The following is a 12392-nucleotide window of genomic DNA, read 5'->3' as shown; positions in this document are numbered from 1 at the left end:
TACGAGAATATTCAGATATCTTTGCTTGGTCCTATGAAGACATGCCGGGTTTAGATACAGATATTGTGCAACATTTCCTGCCTTTGAAGCCTGAGTGCGTGCCTGTGAAGCAGAAGCTCAGAAGAACTCATCCAGATATGGCAGTGAAGATCAAAGAGGAAGTTCAGAAGCAAATTGATGCGGGGTTTCTGGTGACTTCGACATATCCTCTATGGGTGGCCAATATTGTGCCTGTTCCTAAGAAGGACGGAAAAGTCCGTATGTGCGTTGATTACAGAGATTTGAATAAAGCTAGCCCAAAAGATGATTTTCCTCTACCACACATTGACATGTTGGTAGACAATACAGCTAAATTCAAAGTCTTTTCCTTTATGGACGGATTTTCCGGATATAATCAAATCAAGATGGCACCAGAGGATATGGAGAAGACAACATTCATCACACCTTGGGGAACATTCTGTTATCGAGTGATGCCCTTCGGTTTGAAGAACGCCGGAGCCACGTATCAACGAGCTATGACTACCTTGTTTCATGATATGATGCACAAGGAGATAGAAGTCTATGTTGATGATATGATTGCTAAGTCCCGAACGGAAGTTGAGCATATTGAGCATTTGTTGAAGCTTTTTCAGCGTTTGAGGAAGTTCCAGCTTCGTCTGAATCCGAACAAATGTACTTTTGGAGTCCGTTCCGGCAAGTTGTTGGGTTTTGTGGTAAGTGAAAGAGGTATTGAGGTTGATCCTGCAAAGGTCAAAGCAATACAAGAGATGCCCGCACCCAAAACTGAGAAGCAAGTCCGAGGTTTTCTTGGCCGCTTGAACTACATTTCCAGATTTATATCCCACATGACTGCCACATGTGCGCCGATATTCAAGCTCCTCCGGAAAGATCAGTCTCATGATTGGACCGAGGATTGCCAGAAAGCTTTCGACAGTATCAAAGATTATCTGTCCGAACCTCCGATTTTGTCTCCGCCTGTGGAAGGAAGACCTCTGATTATGTACTTAACAGTTCTTGAAGACTCGATGGGTTGTGTACTCGGTCAACAAGATGAATCAGGGAAGAAGGAGTTTGCTATATACTACCTCAGTAAGAAGTTTACTGATTGTGAGTCTCGGTACTCTATGCTTGAGAAGACGTGCTGTGCTTTAGCTTGGGCAGCTAAGCGTTTGCGCCAGTACATGATAAATCATACAACTTGGTTGATATCCAGAATGGATCCAATTAAGTATATCTTCGAGAAGCCTGCTTTAACTGGGAGGATTGCCCGTTGGCAGATGTTGTTGTCTGAGTATGATATTGAGTATCGAGCTCAGAAAGCTATCAAAGGTAGTATCTTGGCTGACCATCTAGCGCACCAGCCAATTGAAGATCATCAGTCTGTTCAGTATGACTTCCCGGACGAGGAAATTCTGTATTTGAAGATGAAAGATTGCGATGAGCCTACACTTGATGAAGGTCCAGAACCTGGTTCCAGATGGACGATGGTGTTTGATGGCGCTGTTAATCAATATGGAAATGGAATTGGGGCAGTAATTGTTAATCCCCAGGGATCGCACATTCCATTTACAGCAAGGCTAACTTTCAAATGCACGAATAATATGGCGGAGTATGAAGCCTGTATTATGGGACTTGAAGAATGCATTGATTTGAGAATCAAATATCTTGATGTCTATGGTGATTCAGCTTTGGTTGTCAATCAGATCAAAGGTGAATGGGAGACGAATCAACCAGGTCTCATCCCATACAGAGATTATGCAAGGAGAATTTCAACTTTCTTCACAGAAGTTGAATTTTATCATATTCCTCGAGAGGATAATCGGATGGCAGATGCCCTTGCAACGCTTGCTTCCATGATTGTTGTCAGATGGTGGAATGATGTTCCCAATATTACTGTGATGCGCTTGGATAGACCCGCTCACATATTTGCAATTGAAGAAGTGAAAGATGACAAGCCTTGGTATTTTGATATCAAGAATTTCCTCCAGAACCAGGTCTACCCGCCTGGGGCATCTGTGAAAGATAGGAAAACTTTGAGAAGGTTGTCAGGCAGTTTCTACCTCAGTGGTGAAGTGCTGTACAAGAGAAATTTCGATATGGTTTTGCTCAGATGCGTGGATAGACACGAAGCAAACCTGTTGATGACTGAGGTCCATGAGGGTTCATTTGGTACTCATTCCAATGGACATGCCATGGCTAAGAAGATGTTGAGAGCAGGCTACTATTGGCTGACAATGGAGTCTGACTGTTGCAAGTATGTGAAGAAATGTCACAAGTGTCAAATTTATGCGGATAAGATTCATATTCCTCCGACACTCCTGAATGTGATTTCATCACCATGGCCTTTCTCTATGTGGGGAATTGACATGATCGGTATGATTGAGCCGAAAGCGTCTAATGGACATCGGTTTATTCTCGTAGCAATTGATTACTTCACCAAATGGGTTGAAGCCGCTTCGTACGCGAATGTAACCAGGCAGGTGGTTGTGAAATTTATCAAGAACCAGTTGATTTGCCGTTATGGTGTGCCAGAGAGGATCATTACTGATAATGGATCCAATCTGAACAATAAGATGATGGATGAGTTGTGCGCTGAATTCAAGATTGCACACCATAATTCCTCTCCTTACAGACCTAAGATGAATGGGGCTGTTGAAGCTGCTAACAAGAATATCAAGAGGATTATCCAGAAGATGACTGTCACGTACAAAGATTGGCATGAGATGCTGCCATTTGCTTTGCATGGATATCGTACGTCTGTACGCACTTCAACAGGGGCAACCCCTTTCTCTCTTGTTTATGGCATGGAAGCCGTTCTCCCAGTAGAGGTGGAGATCCCATCAATGCGAGTCTTGATGGAAGCCAAGTTGACTGATGCTGAATGGATTCAGAGTCGTTACGACCAGTTGAATTTGATCGAAGAGAAGAGATTGACTGCCATGTGCCATGGTCAGCTATATCAGCAAAGAATGAAGAAAGCATTCGATAAGAAGGTCAAGCCTCGTGTGTGCCGAGAAGGTGACCTCGTGCTCAAGAAAGTTTTGTCTTTCGCGCCCGATTCCAGGGGCAAGTGGACTCCAAACTACGAGGGTCCATATGTTGTTAAGAGAGCCTTTTCAGGCGGAGCTTTGATGCTTACAACAATGGATGGGGAGGATTTCACTCGTCCTGTGAATTCAGATGCAGTTAAGAGATACTTTGCCTAAAAAAAAAAAAAAAAAAAAAAAAAGTATATGCAAATGAAAAAAGAATGAAAAAACAGAATAGCTCGCTAAGTTGAAAACCCGAAAGGGCGGCTTAGGCAAAAATGAGCGTCTCGGTGGAGAACCCGCAAGGGTAATTCAGGCAAAAATTAGAGACTTGAAAAAATAGAATATATTTGCATCCCGCTAGATTGAGTACCTCACCCTGGGGCAATCTAGGCAAAAATTAGGGATTTGGCAAGTAACTGCATCCTGACAAGACTTTCTGGTTCATCAGTCGTCATTTCGTCAGAAGATTCTCGATTCGTCGTCAACTGAAGCTTCGAATACATCGAGATTCAAATTGGTAGAGAAAGGATCATTATGTTCAATGTAGCCCTCTTCCAATATATATCACCGATTTCAAATTTGTACAGATCTATGGAGTCTTGCCATTTGCAGACTACCATTCTATCAAATCAATTTGAGCTTTTTATCCAATTTATTTGCACTCTTATTTGTTTCAATTCAACAAATGTTTTGCATGTTTTAAATTGATAAAATGTCATTGTTTTATACAAATCAAATTTTTCAAAATTTTTGTCTTAAACAAAGTGAACATTCACAAGATTGAAAGGATACTCAAGAATATCTCAGTGCTCTCCCGAGGGTGGCATGATTTCCAACAGGTAAGACATTCGTTCATATTCCTGTTTGGTGGTATCTTCTTTCTTCAGATCTTTGTTGAGGTTGTTCCTCAAACAAAGTTGTTGTTAGGGTTGTTCCCCAGTACAGTCGCAAGTGATGTGTTGTTGAAGATTTCGTTCTCTCCAGCAGCAGTTTTTCCCCCAGCATGGGTGTTTTATTGTGAAGTTTCGGCGGTTGATGGTTTGTCATCTTGGTACCCCGTCACTTTCTCCAGTGGGTCGTATACCCCCAGACTTTATTTGTCTCCTCAGCACAGTCATGAGTAACTGATTGATTGGTACTCCCCTCGGAGTCGCGAGTAGAGCTGTTATTGATATCCCCACCAGGGTTGCAAGAAGAGTTGTTACCTCTTTTCCCCATGCAGTGTGCCGGCAGATTTATCTGTTTCCTCAGCACGATAGTTTTCTTTGAAGATTCGGTAAGTCAGTGGTTTGATACCCGGTACTTTACCTTTTCCCCGGCGAGGTCGTCTGTGGAATTGTTGCTATCGCTCCATCAGAGTTTAATCTCTTCAACAGAGCAGGATTTATTTTCCTATCTCAGTGGTTGATTTGGGTTGACATCCCAGTGTATTTGCAACCATCTTTTCCTCAGCATAGTCTGCAGATTGTTTGTTGTGGCAGTTTCGCCCGTTGAATACTCTTTCAATCCCCGATATGGTCGGATGATGGCTTTTGCCTCCAGTGAACGGATTTGATTTCCTGACTGTTTGTGATCCCCAGTAGAGTGGCTTATATTGCAGAATCTACTTGTTGTGATCAATCTGTGTGTATTCTCCTCAAGTGGAGTGGTTTGTTGCCGAATCTGCTTGTTTGATCTGTCCTCCCTCAGTGGTTTGTTCCCAAGAGAGTAGCCGACAGTTTTCCCCAATAGAGTTGCTTATGCAGTTAGATTCTATTTGGATGATATCATTCTCCCTCAGTGGGTTGTTCCCCAGCGGAGTTGTGTGAATTTGCTCCTACAGCAGTTCGTGCTACGCACCTTTTTGTTTCTCAGTTGACACTGGGATCTCCTGCAGATATACTTTGGGACTTCTCTTGTTCCCCTACAGATTCGTCTTGGTGGCTGTTTTTCCCGATGTGACTTTCTGTACCCTGATTGGGTTGTCTCCTGATATCTCTGACTCTCTGCTTCTTCAGCAGTACTTGCAGATCTTTGCTTTACAGCATGTGGATCTCCGCAGATTGGCTCTCCAGCTGGTTTTTCCCCTGGAAGTATAATACCGGACGTTGTTCCTGAACCCTGTTTGTGTTAGAGTTGTCTGTTTTGTCAGCATTCATCAAACATAAATCACGCATATTCATGCATATTCATAAACATTCAGATATTCATGTTGCATTTCTTGCCATATATCTTTTGTTTGTCGTGTCTCCTGCTACGGTGATATAGATCTCTTTATAGATCTCCCCAAGCAGATGTCGGGTGTTAAAATCTCTCCATATAGAGTCAACCCCATAAGCAGAAAATGTCTGTCTTTCCTTCTGCAGTTCCCCACTGAGATATATCCTCGTGGATGACGGTTTCTTCCGTTTCCTCCCAACACATATATTTGGGATGGTTTTCCTATTTGAGTTACATCCTCATTAGGACGTGTCTTGATTCAGTCTGTCTTTTCGAATCATTCCCGAATTGGCTATTTGTCAAATGTCTTGTGTTTCCCAGCGGGTTGTTCCCCAGCGGAATGTTTTTTGGGCCTCTACCCTCATACTGGTAGTTATCTTTTCCTGGCTTTCTTAATAGAATTTGTGGTTATACACCTTTTATTCTCTAGCCAGAGTTTTTGGTTTTCTACCTACTACCCGGTAGTTGTAAATCCTATTTTCCTGCTCTTCAGCAGTTTGTGGTTTGTTATAAACCCTATTTTGGTTTCCCGTGCGGATTTGTGATTTGTTCTATCCCCACGCGGAGTTTTTGGTCTTCTACCCCGTATTCGGTAGATGTAAACCCTAATTTTGTGGTTATCTTCATCTAGTCTTTGATGATGATTTTCCTTTGCTTGTATAAGTTGCTCAGATCAGCACTTATATCCCTAGCAAGTCTTTTGCGGATAATTGCCGTATGCTAGCAATTTTATCCCCAGTGGGTCTTTTCACCGTATGCTAGTGATCTGTTCCCGGGATCATTGGTTGTTTACCAGTGCATCCCCAGCTAGTCTCTGTCGATAATTGCCGGATGCTTGCAATTTATCCTCAGCAGTTCGCCTTTCATTTACCCTTCTGTTGGTAATGTCTGTTGCTCCTTTTGATTGGTTATCATTATATACCTGATTTGGTATCCCGATGCCTTTCTGTTCGGTTGATTTATCCTTTATTAACCCAGTAACCGGTTGTGGATAATCTTCCTTTCGAGTATATTATTCACGGTCTGCCGGTAATGAATAATATATCTCATGCACTCTTCAGTCGAAGCCTTTTGTGTTTCCCCGGTCGAGTAAGATTCGTTATTTCCCTTTGTGGAGTCGAATATTTCTTGTTGTTGGAAAATTGCCGGATGCTTGCAATTTATCCCTTTGAGTTGCCTTTCGTTTACCCGTATGCTTGGTATCGATTGTCTCTCTCTTTTTGGTTAGTCACCTATTATATACCCAGTAACCGGTATCTCTGGTGTCTTTTCCTTTCGAGTGTATTATTCACGGTCTGCCGGTAATGAATAATATATCTCATGCGCTCTTTAGTTGGAATCCTTGTTGATTTTCCCCAACTGAGCAAGATTCGTATTCTTTGTAGAATCGAATGTCCATCCTTTAACCAGTTTGTGTTTTGGATGATGAGTGTCTTGGAAGTGAAAACCAATTCACGTTTTCGGTAGGTCACCTATTATATACCCAGTAACCGGTATCTCTGGTGTTTCTTACCATGCGAGTTTATTATCTACGTTCTGACGGTAATAGATAATATATCTCATGCGAGTTTCTTATCCACGGTCTGCCGGTAATGGATATTATATCTCATGCACTCTTTGGGTTTGTGTCCCCAGTTGAGTAAGATTCGTTTTCCCGTTGTGGATTCGAATGCCCATCCTGTAAGTCGATTTGCTTTTTCAAGCCCTCCTTTCGGATGATGAGTGTTTTGGAAGTGAAAACCAATTCATGTCTTCGGATTTTATCCTATAAACAACCCAGTAACCGGTTCAGGATAATTTTCCCATTCGAGCATATTATTCACGGTCTGCCGGTAATGAATAATATATCTCATCTGAGTATTCTATCCACGTTCTGACGGTAATGGATATTATATCTCGTTCGCTCTTGAGTCAATCTTTTGATTGTTTTCCCCTCAGAGTAAGATTCATTTTCCTTGTGGAATTGAATGTCTATCCTATAAACAAGTTTGCTTTGTCTAGCTCTCTTCAGGATGATGAGTGTTTTGGAAGTGAAATCCAATTCACGTTTTAGTCGGTCACCTATTATATACCCAGTAACCGGTATCCTTGGTGTTCCTTCCTTTCTGCTCCCTATTATGACCTCGGTCCCCCTGTGGAGTCAGATTTTCCTGAGTTTGTTACCCGTATGCTTGGTAACATCTCATTTCTTTGTTGCTTCCCCAGTGGAACCTTTTCTGTTGCTTCTCCTCAGGAGTCAGCTTGTGTCTTTCCAATGGATTTATTTTCCATTTGGAATTCTTTTCCCCAGTGTGAGTCCTTCACTCCCCAGTGAGTTCTCCGGTCTGTTTTTTCTGTTTTCCTTAATCAGAGTCGTGTTTTGTTCACGTTATGTCAGTTTATCTTCCCCAGTTTAGAGTCGTGTCTTGTTCACGCATTTCCTTTTCTTTTATTATCCCCATAGAGTCTTGTTAGAGTCTCTGTTCCTGGTGAGTGTATTACTCCGATGGATCGTCTTTTCTTCTGTGCGAATCATATTCCCCACAGAATTTGTGTCTTTTGCATACATACATTCGCATCATGAGGTCTCTTAGGGACCAAAATTTGTCTCATTACTGTTATTTAAGTCCATTCTACCGCGTCGAGATGAAGATTTCTAAACTTCACTTCTCCGGCTAGAATGACCTTAAATAGGGGCATCTGTAAGACCCCAATTTTGGGCCCTAAGATCCCTCATGGCCCATATCATTCATATCATGGCCTCAAGGACCAATGCATGCCTTTGCTTTCCTCTTAGTGGATAGATTGCCTTGTGGGTTTGTTTCTTGATCACCAAGCATACTTTGCATTTGTATATCTTTGCTATCATATGTTTACCATTCAAAAAGTACAAAAATATTGTCAGTCTAATCTTTTTGCTTGCAGTGGAAGCAATCATCAGCAATTAGGTCAAAGATGGTCAACAGTCAGTCAAAGCAATGGATGATGGCCATTCTTGCAGAATTTGGGCACCATGATCATTAATCACAGGTTCATACAACTTGAGACATCATTTGAAGTCAAGTTCTCAAGGATTCAGGGTTTGGAATTCATCAGAAGTGCATCAGTCATCCAAAACCCTAGAAAAGTCAACAGACAGTCAAACTTGGTCAACTGAGGATTTAATCAGTGATTTGATGGATAGAATTGATTTGAAGGAGTTCATTCATGCTTGTATAAGCCTCATCTATCATGTCAAACCTCATCATGGAAGAAAAACAAGTGAAATCAGAAATTTTCCAGAAATAGAAAGTGGACCTGTAATTTCAACTGCCAAAAATGGAAACTTCTTGATCTTAAACTTACATCATGATACAAGCTCCAAATGAATTTTTGCCCAACATGAAAGTTGAAGATTTTGTTCTCCCATTTTCAAAAAGTCCAAGAACTCTCAAATCCCATGTGTGGTTGTCAAGATATGATCAAATCATTTTCACCAAATTTTGAACTTCAACAAGCCATATCTCTCAAACCATAAGGCCAAATTTGATGGGGTTTTTTCCTACACATCACATTTTTCATCCTCTTTCCAAAAATATAAATTTCATAACCTAAAACCTTGCCAATCAAAATGGCATTTTTGGACCTTTTGCATTTAAATTCAAAGTTTGACCAAACTTTGACTTTTTGAGTTTTTGACTTTTTCTTGATTTGGTCAATTGGGAAATGTTCCATATATCATTTATGATTTGTTCCAAGCCTAAAATCATAACCATACCACCATTACACCATCATTTTTAACCAAAATGCAAAAACTTGAAAATTGGCATTTGGTTTCAAATAAAGGGAAACAAAGTACAGCAGTACATGTATAACCAAAAACAGCAAAACATGTTGTCCTTCTGCAGCTTGTGCCCAGCCCAAATTCTCAGCAAAAACACACCTCCACTTCATTTGTACATAACTAGCAATTTGGCAAATGGTTTCATAAAAAAGCAAAGCAAGGACAGCATTCATGAAACAACCAAAACAGCAATTACTTAAATGATTTGCAGCTGTTTGCAAGGCCCAGCTCGTACAGCATTGCACCCTCCCATATCCACTTACACAAAGTTAGCAAAATGGCAATTGGTTTTCGTTAAGCTAAATCAACTTAGCACTTGGATTAATAATGTTAAACAGACCTTTATAAGGCCATTTGCTGTCAAATAAACCCTAGTGTTCACAGCCTCCACAGACCAAAAACCCTCATTCTCTCTTCTTGCATTTTTGGCAATTGGCTTTTTTCTGCCAAACCCTTGAAAACCCTCGAATAACCTTGATTCCTCCATCATCTAAACATCATTTGGGATTGTTTTGCACATCATTTCTCAACTGTAATCCTCTTTCAAGCTCTGCATCTTCAAAGGACCTTTAATGGCAAGATGATATTTGAAGGGCTCCAAGTGTTCTCGAGCTAGAAAAGCTTCAGCATCCATCACTACAAAGCCTAAGCATCACCTGTTTGCACCTAAATCATCCAATACACCACTGTTTCAACTATTTCTTCGAAACCAAGTAAGTTATCGACTTCCCTCACATGCCTTGCTATGTTATGTTTATGAAAGGTCTTGGTATGCTAGTTTCAATGCATTTTGTTTCGAATGAAATGGTTGTAACATGAGGGAGAAATCTGAACTTTCATTTCTATGTCCAAAGGCATTTTTTATCGAATTGGGGTAATCATGATAAATTGAAGAAAAGGGATGTTATCTTATGCTTGTATTTGTGTTGTTGAAGCTTTTGGTATGCTTATTATAGTTTCCTGAAAGTTTTGATTATGATGGATTGTTGGTAATGATACCCTGTTGCTCATGCTTTTTGTCTGCCCAGAATTCCCATGGTTGTGTTGGTTCTGTTGTTAGCTAAATGTTGTTTAATAATGATACTTCATGGCCATGCTTTATCATTGTTGCTGCTGTTATGTTGGTTCTGTTATGCACTGTTGTGTGGTTTAGGTGAATCATGTTTTGTTTGATGCTTGGTTGAAATCATGCTTGTGGATTACATAAAATGCCTTGCTGTGTGAAACCTACCCTGCACCAGATTTTTCTATGATCATGCTTGTGTATTGCTGAATGATGTGCTGTTGTCGGGTTGCTTGCTATGAGAACATGATACCAAGGCCTTGCTGTTGTGATTGCTTGCCCAAATTTTATGTGATGATGTTGTTGAACCAATGCTGCTAAATCCATGCTGTTGTATGCTGTCATGTACTGTTGTTTGGTTTGATATGATGCTGATGAACACATGCTGTTAATGCCATGCTGTTGTTTGGTCTGCTGTTTGAATGATGATGGTATCATGCTGCTTGCCTTGCCATTGTGTGTTTTGCTCGAATTTTGGCATGTTGATGAACCATAAACATGAAGCTGATGTTGATAATACCATGCTGCTATTGCTGGATCTTACTGCAGTTTAGAAAACCCTCATGAATTGCATTTGAATGCTGTTGATTGTGCCTATTTGGATTTGTCTGTGTGATGATGAACATTGTTGATTACAAATGCCTGGCTGCTGTTTCTAAAACTTGAGCTGCCATGAATTTCTCATTTTTGTTTATTTTGGCATGTTGTTTGTGGTTCCCACTGCCATGCTATTTGGATATCACATGTTGTTAATGAATTGTGAAGTTGAACATACCATGCCATTATGAGATGCTTGTTGAATGTTGGTCTGTTGATGTTGGATGATGAACATGAATATTCCCTGATGTTTCGAAACTTCCAAACCTGCCCAGATTTTGCATGAACTTAGGTTTGGTTGTTACTAGCTGATGTTTGTGTGAGTTTTTATTGCCATGTTGGTTGTGATTTATTGCATTTGATTCATGTTTGGATGTTGATGCATGATGTTGTTGATGATACAATGTTGAAAACCCTGCTGCTGTTTTAAATATGTCCAGAAGATCCATGTGAAACATAATGAATGCTGTTATTTTTGATGATTACATGTTGATGATGAATATGCCAATGCTGCTGTTTGAAATTTCCTGAACATTGCTCATAAAATCCACATGTTGGTATTTGTTGTGTTTGGTCATGAATGTTGGTTTGTTGTATGATCAATGTTTTACATGCTGCTGCTTAATTGATGATGAAATGCCCTGCTATTGAACCATGAACATTGCCATGAAATTCATGTGAAACATTATTGTCCTGCTGCTACACATTTCCATGGCCATGCTGTTTATGTGCTGTTGTGTAATCTACTTGTTTCGAGTGTTAGTTGAGGATTATGAGCATGAAGTGATGAATGTTGCTGTCATGAAAACCTAGCATATTTCTAGAAATCCAGTTCGTGTATGCATGTGGGTTGATGACTGTTACTGCTGGTAACCATGAATCATTGCTTTGGGCCATTTGTTTACCATTTTGTTTGATTTTGGCATGCTGTTAATAAACTATGAATATGATGATGATAACATGAAAGTGATGCTGCAAATGCCAATACTGCTGCTGTTTTGAACTTGTATGAAATGCCTTTGCCATGCTGTTGGTTTTTTTTGCTTGGTTTGATTTTAATGTTGTTGTTTTTTGAACATGATAACATGATGCTGAGCCATGCTGTTAGGAAACCCTAAGGGTTTATGTAGAAAACCAGAATTTTGAGCTCATTGGCGCATGAGCACTGTTCCATTGGTTCCAGCCAATGAGAACATTTCATTTTGTTTGCCAAAGCTGTGCGTTTCAATTAGTGAAATCCATAATTACATCTGTGCCATCCGTTGACTTGTGTTTGACCATTAATCATGCTATGTGTTTCATACTTTGTTCAATTATTCATCAAAATTCAACAATTCATTTTTTGCTCATTTCAACTCCAAAAATTGTGGAATTTTTTGCATTAAACTCATGAACATGTCTAGTATTTGATTATGAATTTTAATCATTTTTCCATTGGCTGGATTTTTAATGATAATTATTTTCTTCACATGTGTGAATGAATGACACATTGTGCCATCCCTTTTGTGAAATTGTCATTTCATATCCAATGAGCTTGAAATTTTTTTGTGGTAAAACTAGACACCTTGACCTTCATTTCCATATAAAGTTTGTGCATTTATCATTTGTGGATTGATAGTTATGATTTTTTGAAGTTGTGTGTTGCATTTGGTGCTATACCATGATCATGCATTTTCACAATTTTTGTTCACACACTTCC

The sequence above is a fragment of the Lathyrus oleraceus genome, chromosome 3, assembly GCF_024323335.1.
Source record: "Lathyrus oleraceus cultivar Zhongwan6 chromosome 3, CAAS_Psat_ZW6_1.0, whole genome shotgun sequence".
In the NCBI taxonomy this organism is placed as follows: Eukaryota; Viridiplantae; Streptophyta; class Magnoliopsida; order Fabales; family Fabaceae; genus Lathyrus; species Lathyrus oleraceus.
The sequence above is the reverse complement of the archived record's forward strand: the minus strand, read 5'-3'. Positions refer to the sequence as shown.